We start from the raw sequence: 15,741 nt of genomic DNA on the forward strand, positions 1-15,741 counted from the left end.
CAACACTTGGCTTTACTGGTAACTTTCCCCAAATGCTGGCTTTTACACAAAATGTTCTGGCACCTGGGCCAGACATTTGAAACAAGCACCTCCCGCCCCCCCCGCCCCCGCTTGCATGTGTAGGCACCACAGGAGCAGCTTTGAAGGAGCAAGTGGTGGGTGCTTCTGCTTGAGACATGGAAGCACCTCAGCTTGCTATGAATGGCCTGGTGTTTGGTGGAAGCCACAGCTCACTGGTGGAGCACATAAACGGCCCACCAAAGGCCCCAGGCAATGAACAGGAGGGCTGGGGAAAGCATCTCGATGCTGTTCGTTGCATAATACTGTTGCAAAAATAGCTAGGTTTGTGGCCTGGTGCTTTGCCTGATGATTTACACCAAGACTTGGAGAACTTTTAAGAGGAAAAACCTTCATTTCATGGAATAAGGAGGGCAGTTTCAGCAAGTAAAAACACTCCTGAGTCCACCTAAATATGGCAGGGAGGGTCTTTTATACCTTTCTCCTTCTTGAAACAAAGGCTCTGTCCTGAAGAATACCCACCTCGATGTATTGTCGAAGGCTTTCACGGCCGGAGAACGATGGCTGTTGTGGGTTTTCCGGGCTGTATTGCCGTGGTCTTGGCATCGTAGTTCCTGACGTTTCGCCAGCAGCTGTGGCTGGCATCTTCAGAGGTGTAGCACCAAAAGACAGAGATCTCTCAGTGTCACAGTGTGGAAAAGATGTAGGTCATTTGTATCTACTCAGGAGGGGTGGGGTTGAGCTGAGTCATCCTGTAAGAGTTTCCCAGGGTGTGGAATGCTAATGGCGGGAGGCTTCACTGTATCCTGAGGAGGTTCTTTTGCATATGGATTGGTACTTGATGTGCTAATCTTCTCTGCAGGGCTATTGTCGGGGATAGAATGTTTTGTTAGCCTGGTGTTTTTCAGAACTGGAAACCATGCTCTGTTCATTCTTAAGGTTTCTTCTTTCCTGTTGAAGTTTTGCTTATGCTTGTGAATTTCAATGGCTTCCCTGTGCAGTCTGACAAAGTAGTTGGAAGTGTTGTCCAGTATTTTGGTGTCCTGGAATAAGATACTGTGCCCTGTTTGAGTTAGGATATGTTCAGCCACTGCTGATTTTTCAGGTTGTCCAAGTCTGCAGTGTCTTTCATGTTCTTTTATTCTTGTCTGGATGCTACGCTTTGTGGTCCCGATGTAAACTTGTCCACAGCTGCAGGGTATACGGTATACTCCTGCAGACGTGAGGGGGTCTCTACTGTCTTTTGCTGATCGTAGCATCTGTTGTATTTTTCGGGTGGGTCTGAATACTGCTTGAAGGTTATGCTTTTTCATAAGCTTTCCCATCTGATCAGTAATTCCTTTGATATATGGCAAAAACACTTTTCCTGTAGGAGACTGTTTTTCCTTGGTTGTTTGATTCATCCTGGGTTTGATTGCTCTTCGGATTTCATTTCTGGAGTAGCCATTTGCCTGAAGTGCGTGGTTTAGATGATTAATTTCCTCATTGAGAAAGTGCGGCTCACATATCCGTCTTGCACGATCCACTAATGTTTTCATTATGCCTCTTTTCTGTCGGGGGTGGTGATTGGAGTTTTTGTGTAAGTACCGATCAGTGTGAGTTGGTTTCCTGTAGACCTTGTGACCTAACTGAAAGTTTGCTTTGCGGATGACCAAGGTATCCAGGAATGGGAGTTTTCCCTCGATTTCTTTCTCCATGGTGAATTGTATGTTCAGGTGGATGTTGTTGAGATGATTCAAAAACCCCATCAATTCTTCCTCCCCATGGCTCCAAATGATAAATGTATCATCCACAAACCGGAACCATACACTAGGTTTGTGGGGTGCTGATTCTAGAGCTGTTTTTTCAAAATGTTCCATGTAGAAGTTTGCTATAACTGGGCTGAGTGGGCTCCCCATGGCCACCCCATCCATCTGTTCATAGAATTCGTTGTCCCATTGGAAGTAACTGGTTGTCAGACAATGGTGGAATAAGGCTGTTACATCCGACACGCACAGAAAACTATGCAAGACTGAAGCACAGCCACCTAGACTATATGGACTCCCCAAAATACATAAGGATTCAGTCCCACTCCGACCCATTGTGAGTGCCATTGGTTCACCGACATATGAATTAGCTAGACATCTGGCCGATCTCCTGCAGGACCACATCGGGAAAACCTCGTCTTACATCAAAGATTCAGCAGATTTCATCAACAAAATCAGTTCTCTGAAACTCAATCCACAAGACATACTTGTCAGTTTTGATGTTGTATCCCTGTTTACCAAGGTTCCAGTAAAAGACACTATTGCACTTATTAATCAGATTTTCCCAGAGGATGTAACAGCCTTATTCCACCATTGTCTGACAAGGCTGTTACATCCTCTGGGAAAATCTGATTAATAAGTGCAATAGTGTCTTTTACTGGAACCTTGGTAAACAGGGATACAACATCAAAACTGACAAGTATGTCTTGTGGATTGAGTTTCAGAGAACTGATTTTGTTGATGAAATCTGCTGAATCTTTGATGTAAGACGAGGTTTTCCCGATGTGGTCCTGCAGGAGATCGGCCAGATGTCTAGCTAATTCATATGTCGGTGAACCAATGGCACTCACAATGGGTCGGAGTGGGACTGAATCCTTATGTATTTTGGGGAGTCCATATAGTCTAGGTGGCTGTGCTTCAGTCTTGCATAGTTTTCTGTGCGTGTCGGATGTAACAGCCTTATTCCACCATTGTCTGACAACCAGTTACTTCCAATGGGACAACGAATTCTATGAACAGATGGATGGGGTGGCCATGGGGAGCCCACTCAGCCCAGTTATAGCAAACTTCTACATGGAACATTTTGAAAAAACAGCTCTAGAATCAGCACCCCACAAACCTAGTGTATGGTTCCGGTTTGTGGATGATACATTTATCATTTGGAGCCATGGGGAGGAAGAATTGATGGGGTTTTTGAATCATCTCAACAACATCCACCTGAACATACAATTCACCATGGAGAAAGAAATCGAGGGAAAACTCCCATTCCTGGATACCTTGGTCATCCGCAAAGCAAACTTTCAGTTAGGTCACAAGGTCTACAGGAAACCAACTCACACTGATCGGTACTTACACAAAAACTCCAATCACCACCCCCGACAGAAAAGAGGCATAATGAAAACATTAGTGGATCGTGCAAGACGGATATGTGAGCCGCACTTTCTCAATGAGGAAATTAATCATCTAAACCACGCACTTCAGGCAAATGGCTACTCCAGAAATGAAATCCGAAGAGCAATCAAACCCAGGATGAATCAAACAACCAAGGAAAAACAGTCTCCTACAGGAAAAGTGTTTTTGCCATATATCAAAGGAATTACTGATCAGATGGGAAAGCTTATGAAAAAGCATAACCTTCAAGCAGTATTCAGACCCACCCGAAAAATACAACAGATGCTACGATCAGCAAAAGACAGTAGAGACCCCCTCACGTCTGCAGGAGTATACCGTATACCCTGCAGCTGTGGACAAGTTTACATCGGGACCACAAAGCGTAGCATCCAGACAAGAATAAAAGAACATGAAAGACACTGCAGACTTGGACAACCTGAAAAATCAGCAGTGGCTGAACATATCCTAACTCAAACAGGGCACAGTATCTTATTCCAGGACACCAAAATACTGGACAACACTTCCAACTACTTTGTCAGACTGCACAGGGAAGCCATTGAAATTCACAAGCATAAGCAAAACTTCAACAGGAAAGAAGAAACCTTAAGAATGAACAGAGCATGGTTTCCAGTTCTGAAAAACACCAGGCTAACAAAACATTCTATCCCCGACAATAGCCCTGCAGAGAAGATTAGCACATCAAGTACCAATCCATATGCAAAAGAACCTCCTCAGGATACAGTGAAGCCTCCCGCCATTAGCATTCCACACCCTGGGAAACTCTTACAGGATGACTCAGCTCAACCCCACCCCTCCTGAGTAGATACAAATGACCTACATCTTTTCCACACTGTGACACTGAGAGATCTCTGTCTTTTGGTGCTACACCTCTGAAGATGCCAGCCACAGCTGCTGGCGAAACGTCAGGAACTACGATGCCAAGACCACAGCAATACAGCCCGGAAAACCCACAACAGCCAATACCCACCTCCTTCTGTTTCTGTGTCCTAGTGGAACTTTCCTTCTCTCTCTAGCTCAGACTAGTTCTTGCTTACAGCTACAGTCTTGCTGTCTAAGCTGTTCTCTTACACTGTTATACATTGAAATGTATAACAGCGACTAAACTGCTTTGCGTTTCAACCTAGCCCCACTCCCCAAAAGGCGGTGCTTTTGCTCACAATACTGGGCTAGACAGATCAGACCGAGGGTCTCAGGGTATCTCAAGGCCATCTCACATGCAAACGAAAAGCTACTCCTGGGGCAGGGAGTGGAAGATTCTCTCTTTTTATTTTGTCGATTTATGCATGAGATCATTTGAGCTTTGGGGTGTGAAGTAAACAAAAAATAAAATTCCCCATTGCTAATTCTGATGTTTGTATAACTTCCACCCCCAGACTATTCGTCCCCCCGTCCTCCTCGCTCCAGCTTCGGTACCGTTTGGTGCTTTTTTGTTTGTTTCTGCCCAGCGGTCTTTCTTCGCTCCAGGCAGCTTTAGGGTTTGCAATACACAGAAGATGCTCAAAGACAATCTCCAGGCGTAGCTCAGGGCCTAGACGGGTCTCCCGGATTCCGGGAAAGGGGTGACAAGCCGGCGGAGTCCGAGCAGGCAGCGCGTCTGTCTGGGGGCAGCCGAGAGAGGCTCCGGTGGGGCTCTCTGCTCCGGGAAAGCCACGCCCACCCCCTTCTCTGCCTGCGCCGCCGCCGCCGCCGCCGCCGCCGCCCAGCGGACCAGACGGGCACTCCCAGCCACTTGGCTGCCTAAGGCAACTGTGTGTCAAGCCACTTCCCAAGTCGAGAGCCTATTTTTTTTAAAGGAGAGTGTAAGCCTTGGGTGGGGTGGGGGGGATCTCATCTAGCTGACCCCCCCACCCCCCACCCCTTTTCTACTAATCCAGAGAACCTCATCCAGCCCAATACTGATTTCAAGCACCAGTTCAGCACATCAACAGTATTGGTATTAGGCGGGAAAGAGAGGCTGAGCTGGGCCAGAATTTGTCCTGGATTGGTCAGTTCAAAGTGGGCCCCTCCCATTCATTTCCAGATTGCTCCTGCAAAAGGCAGCCGCCCTGTCCTTGCTGGGAGGAAGTGGGTGGGGCTTCCTCCAGGGCTGCTTTCGGTTGTGCAGGGAGGAGCTGCTGAGGAGTGGCTCTTGTTTGATTGCCGGCTCCTTTCCTCCTGCAAGATTGTGAGGGCTGGAGGGGAGCCTGTGGGTCAGGGCTGGGCCCTCTTCCCTGGGCTAGCTGGGTTCCCTCCCTCTCTGCTGCGGCGGCAGTGGCTCTGGGGCCAGCCAAGCCCATGGAAGGACAGCCATTTGCAAATGCAGTCTCCTCTAGGCTTTTCCTTTTCTGCAGCAAGATAGGGTGAGTCTGTGCCTCTTGGAAATGGTAGGAGAGAGGGGTTCTTGGTGTCTGGAGGTGTGCTTCATTGCAGCTGGGGAGGGGGGAGTGCCATCCAAGCCCCTGTTCTTTCCTCACCACGGCAAGTAGAGACTACGCTTGGCTACAGTTGTGGGGAGGGTTGGAGTGGTGGTGTGGGGGGAGTTTCTCTCTGCTGTAGGGAGAATTGGGGCTGAATATGGGGGGGAAGAACCAGGGCAATGAAGCTGATTGCCCAGCTTAAGGATAATTAAATCTGGCAGGGGGAAGTCTGTATGTTCTCCAAGCTTCCGAGTATCACAGCTCCCTTTGTTTCAGGTGTACCAAGAATGTGTCTCTCTCTTGCTCCTTCAGTCAGCCTAATCCTGGGGAGGGGGAGGACGAGGGAGGTCTGTGTCTGTGTGTGTGGCTAAGCCGGGGCAGCCTTTTTATCCAGCGCGCCCTTAAGTCTGGCTGTGAGGTGGGGCTGTGGGGTTAGGAAAATAGATTTTTTTTTTTTTAGGAAAATAGATTTTTTGTTTATAAATACCATTCTACATACGCACAAGAAAAAGCTTTAAAGAACAATCAAGAACATTAAAGAACAATAAAAACCAATACAAAACATTAACACTTTTAAAAACTTTGCACTTTGCACTTTAGACTTTGAAATTTGAACGTTACAGTAACGAAGAATGCAGTAATGAAGAAAACAGTACTGAAGAAAAACAAGGTACATAAAGAAAGTACATAAAGACTTGAACACTCGTAAGAATAAACTTACTTTACTTTAAATGTATTTTCTGCTTCTGTCTCTTTATTTCCACCCCCTACTAAATCATAGCAGGTGTGGCCTAACATAAAGGAGTAAAGGGTAAAAGGTAAACTTAAGTTCCAGGGGGGTTACCAAGGGGTTCCCCTGTCTTACGGGGGGAGGCGAGGGTCCGAACTTCACCGTATAGTCCTTTTGTAAATTACCAGAGGGGGAAGACTCCCGGGACGACACTGCTGAGGCACCTCTTTGCTCCCTTTTCTCTCCTTTACTTGGTTCCTTGTCTTTACTTTGTTCCTTGTTTCCACCTCTCTTCTGTTCCTCCCCCTGTTCCTCTACTACCATCTCCGAATCCACTTCCTGTGTCTGTGAAGATTCACCTTCTCTCGCCCTTTGTTCCATTCTTTTTCCTGTTTCACATGCTAAAAAATTGATTTCATCTCTCCAAAATTGCTGTTTGTCCTTCAACCTCTTTCCTTCCTCCTGAGACCCTCCAGATTCCTCCCACTGGCGAAGCTTCTGAATCACTCCCTCCAACTTCTCCTTAGTCTCATTACGTCACACCTCGAGTTCCCTCTCACTCATATCCTCCATGGTACGGAAAAGTGACTTCTTTGCCTCAATCTGAGCCTCCCTCTTTGTCTCCCTTTTTGTCTCCCTTCTAGCTTTGGGCCTCACCGTCTGAATCTCACCACCTCCTCCTCCTTCTGCTTGTGACTCAGTCTCCATCTCCTCGCACTCTCCCAGTATTCCAAATCTATTTCTGTTATTAGGTGCTAACTTCTGGGTAACAGAGTATTTCCCTCTCATCACCTTACCTCGGGATGATCCTCTCACCTGTGTCCATCCTCCCTCCTCCCCGTCATCCTGCCTCTGTTTTTGCTTGTGCTTTCCTGATTCACAGAGGGTCCCTCCTCCTCAGTAGCTGTATCCCGAGGGGACTTCCGTTTATGGACATGGGCCAGCCTACGTTTTTCGTAAGCCTCGGGGTAAGCCCGGTTATAATAGGCATCTGGACACAGTAAATAAGTATGCCCCTCCCCACCACACAAATTACAGGTAACCTCGTAAGTACAGCGGATTGAATCGTGGCCCCTCCTTCCGCAAGCGGAAGAGCTTCTACCTGATGTGGTTGGAACTGCCTGGGGGTTGTAGTTGACCCTATACTCAATCCCTCCCCGGCCTTTGTGCCTTTTGTAACATTATTCACCTTATTCACAGGAGGTTCTTTCTGCAAGGCTCCCAGAGGTCTTGCAGGCAGGTCCACATGGAGGTTACTTACAGAAAATAATGCAGGAGAACTAATGTCCATTGCCGTTATCTCCCCCGAACCAGTCCCGTGCAGTCCCATCGTATTTGTCCTTTCAACATCTTCCAAAATCAAAGGAGCAAACGTCCCAGAAGCAGCAGTCCCAGGAGCAGCAGTCCCAATAGGAGTAGTCACAGAGTCAGCAATCCTATTTTGGTTCCTCTCATCGTGAGTAGAAATTGCTCCATTTAGACCCTTTTGGTCAGGAGCCGCTCCATCCAAAATTCTGTTCCCTCCTGCCTCTGTCTGTGACAACCGAGGCTCAACTGTAAGAGAAAAAGCAAAAATGCCCGCAGGCCCTATCAACTACCCCTCGAGGGGGTTGTGCCTCTGTCAACCCTGGTACCCCCACTTTTTGTATTTCCCTCCTTTCTTCCCTGTCACACCCACCTTCTCCTTCATTGTTTTGAATATCTAGTCCTTCTGTTCTCTCTGCATACCCTCCCTCAGGAAACTCTTGCACACTTGTTTTCCCAGGGACTAGTCCTTCCACTTCCCAATCTTGTTTCCCTCCCCTTTGTTCATCTTCCAAAGCTGGAATACTTTCTAGTTCACCATCTGAGGCAGGAGCAGACTCCACCCCTGACAAACCCCCATCATCCTCACTAGTCCCCTCAGCGTCCATTCCACTTCCCCTCCCACCCTGACCTCTCCCGCCTTTTTCTGTAAAAAGTGTCTTGCTGATTCTGGGCAAGGAAACGGCAAATAAAACCTCACCCGTTTCTGGGAGACCCTGTAAACCAGAGTCTCCCTGACTTCCAATCTGGGCCTCTTGTATCTCAGTCATCGTGGTCATCTGGGCCTGTGACGGAACGACCGCCGGACCATCCGTCTTTACCGCGGCCTTCCCTTCAGATGGTACCTTGTCTCCAGTCTTGTTTCCCGTTCCTGTGGGTTCCATCGCCCCATCCATCCTCCGAAGTCGAACGTCGATCCAGTAGAAAGCCTGCTCGCACCAGGCCGCCCAGTCCTCATAAGTAAGTTCAGAGTTTTCATCATCGGGGCAGTCGTAAATGCCCGCAAACTCCTCCTGTATGCTTTCCTCCGCATACCTCTGAAAAATCCGCAAAGTATCCTTAAGTACTTCTTCAGACAGCCAATCGGGATAGGTTTTCGTAGATGTACGACCTTTCTGACCAATAACAAACCTATCAACGACTTTCACAGTCAGAGATTTAGCATAAGCGGCTTTCTCCAAAGCTGGAGGCTCGGGTTCTATCTTCCCGGTCAAACAGTCCACAAGCACTGTCCTCTGCTTGTCCAGCATACCAATCATAACATCTTTGCTCTTCTTCTTCAACGTCACAGTGTCCACTATAGGCAAAGCAATGTGAACTACCAGAAAGGCCCAAAACTTGGCTAGATCTATTTTCTGCATCTCTTTGGGAACTAGGATGTCAAAGGCTTTAGACATCGGTTGCAGCTTTACTTTTTGCCAGGCTTCCAACAGATTCGCCTCCCTCGTATTTCGTGATGCGTTTTTAACTTCCCCGTCTGTTTCCATATCAGTATCTGTTCCCGTTGTAGAGGGTACCGGTGACCCATTTTGCTTGGATGGCACTGGAGACTGAGTCATCCGATTTCTCATCCTCTTCTTTTCTGGGTGACCCTCTGGGGATACCTGCATCCTCTTCTGTGCAAGGTATTGAACTGCCTCTTCATGAGCCGCCCTCTCCTCCTGTCGGTCGTATGCTTGCACTAACTGCTTCAGTTCCTCACGACAAGCCACACTCAGTTCGCATGCTAAAGACTTTGTATCTCCATCCATTTGCATCAATGCATCCACCTCCTTCCACTCCTCCATCAGTTCGGCCCGCTCATCAGGGTCCGTACAATTCTTCAACTCACCCTCAATATCATCTCGCCTTGAATACAAGTCAAAACTGTACGACGTCTTCTCATCACATTCTCTGGCCAAACGTTTCTCTTTTTCTTTCATTCTAAGGTATTGTTCTCTCAATACCTTAAGTTTATCCTTTTCTGGTGTAGGTATCTTAACTATAGCTGTCTTGTTCAGCACAGGAGACTGACAAGTCTTCCTAATATTTCTAGGAGACTTAGCTAGGTCCATATTAGTTTCCAGATATTTCTCAAATTTTTGAGATCATTCTTCAGCATCCTTGGAAACGTTAGGATCAGGATCAGGACAATCAGGGTTAGGGTTAGGATTAGGGTTAGGGTTAGGAAAATAGATTTTTTTTTTAGGAAAATAGATTTTTTATTTATAAATACCATTCTACATACACACGAGAAAAAGCTTTAAAGAACAATCAAGAACATTAAAGAACAATAAAAACCAATAAAGAACATTAAAACTGCACTTTGCACTTTACACTTTTAAATTTGAACGTTACAGTAACGAAGAATGCAGTAATGAAGAAAACAGTACTGAAGAAAAACAAGGTACATAAAAAAGTACATTAAGACTTCAACACTCGTAAGAATAAACTTACTTTACTTTAATTGTATTTTCTGCTTCTGTCTCTTTATTTCCACCCTCTACTAAATCATAGCAGGTGTGGCCTAACTTAAAGGAGTAAAGGGTAAAGGTAAACTTAAGTTCCAGGGGGGTTACCAAGGGGTTCCCCTGTCTTACGGGGGGGAGGCGAGGGTCCGAACTTCACCGTATAGTCCTTTTGTAAATTAACAGAGGGGGAAGACTCTCGGGATGACACTGCTGAGGCACCTCTTTGCTCTCTTTCCTCTCCTTGCTCCCTTTCCTCTCCTTTACTTGGTTTCTTGTCTTTACTTTGTCCCTTGTTTCCACCTCTTTTCTGTTCCTCCCCCTGTTCCTCTACTACCATCTCCAAATCCACTTCCTGTGTCTGTGAAGATTCACCTTCTCTCGCCCTTCGTTCCATTCTTTTTTCTATTTCACATGCTAAAAAATTGATCTCATCCCTCCAAAATTGCTGTTTGTCCTTCAACCTCTTTCCCTCCTCCTGAGACCCTCCAGATTCCTCCCACTGGCGAAGCTTCTGAGTCACTCCCTCCAACTTCTCCTTAGTCTCATTACGCCACACCTCGAGTTCCTTCTCACTCATATCCTCCATGGTACGGAAAAGTGACTTCTTTGTCTCAATCTGAGCCTCCCTTTTTGTCTCCCTTTTTGTCTCCCTTCTAGCTTTGGGCCTCACCGTCTGAATCTCACCACCTCTTCCTCCTTCTGCTTGTGACTCAGTCTCCATCTCCTCGCACTCTCCCAGTATTCCAAATCTATTTCTGTTATTAGGTACTAACTTCTGCGTAACAGAGTATATCCCTCTCCTCACCTTACCTCGGGATGATCCTCTCACCTGTGTCCATCCTCCCTCCTCCCCGTCATCCTGCCTCTGTTTTTGCATTGTGCTTTCCTGATTCACAGAGGGTCTCTCCTCCTCAGTAGCTGTATCCCGAGGGGACTTCTGTTTATGGACATGGGCCAGCCTAAGTTTTTCGTAAGCCTCAGGGTAAGCCCGGTTATAATAGGCATCTGGACACAGTAAATAAGTATGTCCCTCCCCACCACACAAATTACAGGTAACCTCGTAAGTACAGCGGATTGAATCGTGGCCCCTCCTTCCGCAAGCGGCACACAAAGACGACGTGCAATCTTGTCGAATGTGATCAAAACCTCCACACTGGAAACAAGCAGGAGGCTGCCCACTATATCTCGTTACACCTCTGTCACCCCCTAAGTAAAAGTACTTTGGAACGTGACTGATGTTGCTACGGTGGTCCCTCTGTAATGACACGACTGCCTTATACTCCCCTTTCCACACATTCCACGCATTCATGGCTTTCCGGGGGGGTAGCAACACCTTGCAATGTCTCTCTAGCCATCGCTCAACATCCTCCTCTGGAATGTTAGTGGTCCGAAAGGCAACAGTGAGAACTCTCGACTCGCCTCTAAATAGGGGCACCACATCAAAGTCAGAAAAGGGATTCCTCTCAGATTTTTGGAACGCCTTAAGTACTTGCCAGAAATATTGATAAGCCCGCTCAGTCACAAAGCATACGTCTGTTTCTTTCAGACCAGGGGGCATAAGAACAGCTAGTATGTCCTGGGGGGGAACTTTTAAACATTCTAGCAGAGCATCCATCATGTATTCCTCTGTCAATTTTGTAGGGTCTGTTCCTTTATATCTAAACCGAACCACGAATCTCTGCCTAGGATCAAATTCAGACTCTTCTTGTTCCCTCATATTAAAGAACTCTTCCAGGAATTCCTCATCCTCCAATTTCTCCTTTTCAAAATCTACCCGACGTCTAAGAGGCTCCCCGATATTCTCTCCTCCCCTTGGTCCCGTTGTCCCTTTTTGTTTCCCTGCTGGGCCCTTAAGCATTTGGGCATAAGACGACCCTGAGGCTAACACAGAGCTTCTTCCTGATGTGGTTGGAACTGCCTGGGGGTTCAAATCATCTGCAGTAATCATAGTTGACCCTATACTCAATCCCTCCCCAGCCTTTGTGCCTTTTGTAACATTATTAACCTTATTCACGGGAGGTTCTTTCTGCAAGGCTCCCAGAGGTCTTGCAGGCAGGTCCACATGGAGTTTACTTACAGAAAATAATGCAGTAGAACTAATGTCCATTGCCGTTATCTCCCCTGAACGAGTCTCGTGCAGTCCCATCGTATTTGTCCTTTCAACATCTTCCAAAATCAAAGGAGCAAACATCCCAGAAGCAGCAGTCCCAGGAGCAGCAGTCCCAATAGGAGTAGTCACAGGGTTAGCAATCCTATTTTGGTTCCTCTCATCGTGAGTAGAAATTGCTCCATTTAGTCCCTTTTGGTCAGGAGCCGCTCCATCCAAAATTCTGTTCCCTCCTGCCTCTGTCTGTGACAACCGAGGCTCAACTGTAAGAGAGAAAGCAAAAACGCCCGCAGGCCCAGTATCTTCCCTATCAACTACCCCTCGAGGGGGTTGTGCCTCTGTCAACCCCGGTACCCCCCACTTTTTGTATTTCCCTCCTTTCTTCCCTGTCACACCCACCTTCTCCTTCATTGCTTTGAATATCTAGTCCTTCTGTGCTCTCTGCATACCCTCCCTCAGCAAACTCTTGCACACTTCTTTTCCCAAGGACTAGTCCTTCCACTTCCCAATCTTGTTTCCCTCCCCTTTGTTCATCTTCCAAAGCTGGAATACCCTCCAGTTCCCCATCCGAGGCAGGAGCAGACTCCACCCGTGACAAACCCCCATCATCCTCACTAGTGCCCTCAGCGTCCATTCCACTTCCCCTCCCACCCTGACCTCCCCCGCCCTTTTCTGTAAAAAGCGTCTTGCTGATTCTGGGCAAGGAAACGGCAACTAAAACCTCACCCGTTTCCGGGAGACCCTGTAAACCAGAGTCTCCCTGAATTCCAATCTGGGCCTCTTGTATCTCAGTCATCGTGGTCATCTGGGCTTGTGACGGAACGACCGCCGGACCATCCGTCTTTCCCGCGGCCTTCCCTTCAGATGGTCCCTTGTCTCCAGTCTTGTTTTCCGTTCCCAAGGGTTCCATCGCCCGATCCATCTTCCGAAGTCGAACGTCGATCCAGTAGAAAGCCTGCTCGCACCAGGCCGCCCAGTCCTCATAAGTAAGTTCAGAGTTTTCATCATCGGGGCAGTCGTAAATGCCCGCAAACTCTTCCTGTACGCTTTCCTCCGCATACCTCTGAAAAATCCGCAAAGTATCCTTAAGTCCTTCTTCAGACAGCCAATCGGGATAGGTTTCCATTGATGTACGACCTTTCCGACCAATAACAAACCTATCAACGACTTTCACAGTCAGAGATTTAGCGTAAGCGGCTTTCTCCAAAGCTTGAGGCTCGGGTTCTATCTTCCCGGTCAAACAGTCCACAAGCACTATCCTCTGCTTGTCCAGCATACCAATCATAACATCTTTGCTCTTCTTCTTCAACGTCACAGTGTCCACTATAGGCAAAGCCATGTGACCTACCAGAAAGGCCCAAAACTTGGCTAGATCTATTTTCTGCATCTCTTTGGGAACTAGGATGTCAAAGGCTTTAGACATCGGTTGCAGCTTTACTTTTTGCCAGGCTTCCAACAGATTCGCCTCCCTCGTATTTCGTGATGCATTTTTAACTTCCCCGTCTGTTTCCATATCAGTATCTGTTCCCGTTGTAGAGGGTACCGGTGACTCATTTTGCTTGGATGGCACTGGAGACTGAGTCATCCGATTTCTCATCCTCTTCTTTTCTGGGTGACCCTCTGGGGATACCCGCATCCTCTTCTGCGCAAGGTATTGAGCTGCCTCTTCACGAGCCGCCCTATCCTCCTGTCGGTCGTATGCTTTCACTAACTGCTTCAGTTCCTCACGACAAGCCACACTCAGTTCGTATGCTAAAGACTTTGTACCTCCATCCATTTGCATCAACGCATCCACCTCCTTCCACTCCTCCATCAGTTCGGCCCGCTCCTCAGGGTCCGTAGAATTCTTCAACTCACCCTCAATATCATCTCGCCTTGAATACAAGTCAAAACTGTATGACGTCTTCTCATCACATTGTCTGGCCAAACGTTTCTCTTCTTCTTTCATTCTAAGGTATTGTTCTCTCAATACCTTAAGTTTATCCTTTTCTGGTGTAGGCATCTTAACTATAGCTGTCTTGCTCAACACAGGAGACTGAGAAGTCTTCCTAAGATCTCTAGGAGACTTAGCTAGGTCCATATTAGTTTCCAGATATTTCTCAAATTTTCGAGATCGTTCTTCAGCGTCCTGGGAAACATTAGGATCAAAATCAGGACAATCAGGGTTAGGGCTAGGGTAACTAGGGTTAGGAAAATAGATTTTTATGTTCTCAGTCTTCTGGGCCTCCTGAGTTATGAAGGTCTCCTCATGAGTAAGAACATGTGTAACAGCGTCCCCAGCATTCAAGTTTTTTGTAGGAGCAAAAGTCTCCTCGCGAGTAAGGACACGTGTAACAGCCTTCCCAGCATTCAAGTCTTGCTTAGGAGCAAAGGTCTCCTGATGAGTAAGGACACGTGTAACAGCCTTCCCAGCATTCAAGTCTTGCTTAGGAGCGAAGGTCTCCTCGTGAGTAAGGACACGTGTAAGAGCCTTCCCAGCATCCAAGTCTCGCTTAATAGCAAAGGTCTCCTCATGAGTAAGGACACGTGTAACGGCCTTCCCAGCATCCAAGTCTTGCTTAGGAGCAAAGGTCTCCTCGTGAGTAAGGACACGTGTAACAGCCTTCCCAGCATCCAAGTCTTGCTTAACAGCAAAGGTCTCATCGTGAGTAAGGACACGTGTAAGAGCCTTCCCAGAGGCCAGGGAGTTCTTAGAAGAAAAGGTCTTCTCAAGAGTAGGGCCACTTGTAACGGGTTTACGAATGCTGCGGGTCTCCTCATGAGTAAAGGTGTCATTCAAGCTCTTACACCCCACGTCCTGGTCCAGAGGATCCCCAGGGCCCTCTGAGGAAAATCCTGTCTGTACTGTTGCTTGTTCCATTGAAAGCAATAGGGAAAAGGGTTGCTCCTTAAAAGCGGCAGGGGTCTTCTGGGAGGGGTGAAACCCGAAAATGGAGGTCCGGTCTATATTCCCCAGGGGCCCTTGAACATTCTTACCATCTGCGGCGTCCGAAGGCGCGACTCCCAAAGCGGATGGCAGCAGATGAAATTTGAAGCCTTTTTCTTGTAGGCCACGCTGGGAAGCATGCTCTGCATGATCTCCATTGTCTTCTATAGGCAAAAATTCGATCTCAATTTGGGGGTCCCCCCCAAGAGGGGGGGGCTCCATATTCGCACCCCCTGATGGGGGTACCCTTAGCAACAAAGTCTGACCAAATTTGAAATTTTTCTGAGAGATATAATAGGTAAAAAAAAGCGAAAATCCAAACCAGGAAGTGAGAGCTCCTTGATCGCACGTCTGCTATTCAAGGTGGGTGGGGTTAGGGTTAGGGTTAGGGTTAGGGTTAGGGTTAGGAAAATAGATTTTTTTTTTTTTTTTTTTAGGAAAATAGATTTTTATTTAATAATAACCATTCTACAACAAACTGTAAGCAACAAATTCCAAGATGCATAATTACGATTGAAACAATAAATACAGTTAATATATACATACATATATACATACATACATATTACATATTAATATAGGCATGTAAATATTTCTAGCATTAAATATCTAGCATTAAATATCACCATTAAATATTAACATTAAGCATAA

Source organism: Eublepharis macularius, chromosome 18 (assembly GCF_028583425.1).
Source record: "Eublepharis macularius isolate TG4126 chromosome 18, MPM_Emac_v1.0, whole genome shotgun sequence".
Taxonomy (NCBI): Eukaryota; Metazoa; Chordata; class Lepidosauria; order Squamata; family Eublepharidae; genus Eublepharis; species Eublepharis macularius.